Genomic DNA, 2,067 nt, shown 5'->3' with positions numbered 1-2,067 from the left:
CACAGGTGACGCGCTGCCGGGTGGGCTCTGTGATGGGGAGCGGGACACCTTCACCCCCAGGGCTCAGGGTGCTGCAGGGGGGTGCGGGCGATGGTTGGGGGTGACCCAGCAGCTCCTGGGGCATGACTGCAGCTTTTGAGGGGGGGGTGGGCTGGGCCGGGGTCTCCTGGGGAGCAGCAGCACAGGGTCTCCCGGATCTGCCGACATCGCTCTGTCCCACCATCATCCCCCCTGGGGACCCCAGGGCTGGGGCTGTCCCTCTTGGATGACAACTGGAGCATCTTCACACACCACATCCATTCCCCTCCTGGGCTGCGCGGGAGGCAGCCCAGACCAGAAAGGGTCCCTCGCCATGGCCCTGTCCCACAGCACTAATTTAGGGACAGTTTTCTGTGTCACGAGGACATGGTCTCGGTACTCGGCTTCTGCCGGCACCCAGCTCAGCATATTTAGGGTGAGGTGGGTCAGGACAGGGGCTGGGGCACAAGGCGAGGGGACGGCTGGTGGCCTTCCAGGTGTCCATCTGGCGATGGGAGAAGGAAAAGGAGCGACTGGTGAGCTTAAGTGCGTAATTAGAGCTGTGACTTAATTGGCACATCAGGACACGCGATGGATGTGGCGTGACTTGAATAGTGATGTGCCGGTAGAAGCACAGGGAGGGTCTGCACTGCACAGGGAGGCAACGGGAGCACAGAGGGGATGGGGGGGGGCGGGGGAGGACACCCCAAAAAGTCTTGTCCAGTGGTGGGAAAGGAGAGGGGACAGGGGAGGGACAAGCACAGCATAGGCCACCCTGTGCACCCGGGGGGCAGCCGGGACCTGCACCCCTGGAGGGGACCTCAGTGTGGTGGTGATGTCCCGAGGAACCTGCCGAGGATGGCAGATGTCACAGGGATGGAAAAGAGCAAACGTTTCCCCTTTATTTGGAAAGGGGGAAAGGAAAAAACAGGGAATTATGGTGTTAACTGTGTTCAGCCTCTGGAAAAATACCAGAACACATCAAAAACCCTCTTGTGGGAGCCTGGGAGGTAGCGGGGAGAGAGGGACCAGTCCTTTCACATCTATCGGGAGCAACCAGGGCAAAACAGCAGCCGTCCTGCGTGCCGGGGTCCGGCCTCACTCGCTGTCGGGACAGGACAGGGTCCAGCCCAGGCAGCCCCTTCCCGGGGCCGTCCGGGCCCCGGCTGCAGGGAGTCACTGGGTTTGTGTGACAATCCCTCCATCTCACGGCTGACGGGGGATTTGGGGCTCCCCGTACGGAGGCAGGGAAACGCCGCTGCCGGCAGCGGGGAGGCACATCCTGCTGCGACCTCGGCTTTGCGCTTCAACCGGCAGCTGGAGAGGGTTCGGCTGCGCCCGCCTCGGAGCCGAGAGCTCGTGGTCCCGCTCCGGGTGCCCACGGAGGAAACACCAGCAGGAGCCTGGCACGCAATGGAGTCTCCTGCCCTGCCTCGTGCTCCGGCCAGGGAAGGCCCAGGGGAAGCGGGAGCCCGGCCTGTGGCCACCGCCGCGTGGCTGTACCCAAATCCCCTCTCCATCAGCCGAGCTCCCCCACCCCAGCAACGTGCGGCTGGGTTTGGAGTGGGCACCCAGCTCAGCGCAGGCTGCTCTGGCGAGGGGCTGAGCCCCCCTCCCCCCGCCAGCCCGGGGCTCCCGCTCCTCCTCTGCACCTTCTCCACGGCTGAACTGATGAAATTTTAATCTGCTGCCAGGCAGGAGATGAAAGGGAGGCATCGCAGGCGCTTCCCTGGGAAGCCGCCGGCTGCAGCCGAGCGCCCCGCCACTGCAACGGGGGTGCGACGCGGGCACGGCCCCGGCACCGCGACACAGACACCGCGCTGGGAATTATCATCCTCTCAGGCTGAGGAAAGAGAGTGGTGGAATGGTGCAGGGCTGGGGATTGGTAGGACAGGGTTGTCTCCGGGCTCTGGCAGAGGTTTTTTGGGTCTCTCTTGGGCAATGGGTGTCTGTGGCTGCTCTGGGAAGGGGCTTTGGTTCATGGGGAGATACTGGGAGCTCTGCAGGATCCTCTGTACACGAGGGGATCTCATTGCGATCCGCAAGCAC

This window comes from Charadrius vociferus, unplaced genomic scaffold (genome assembly GCF_000708025.1).
Source record: "Charadrius vociferus isolate BGI_N301 unplaced genomic scaffold, ASM70802v2 scaffold783, whole genome shotgun sequence".
Classification (NCBI taxonomy): Eukaryota; Metazoa; Chordata; class Aves; order Charadriiformes; family Charadriidae; genus Charadrius; species Charadrius vociferus.
This window is presented reverse-complemented; position numbering follows the sequence as displayed.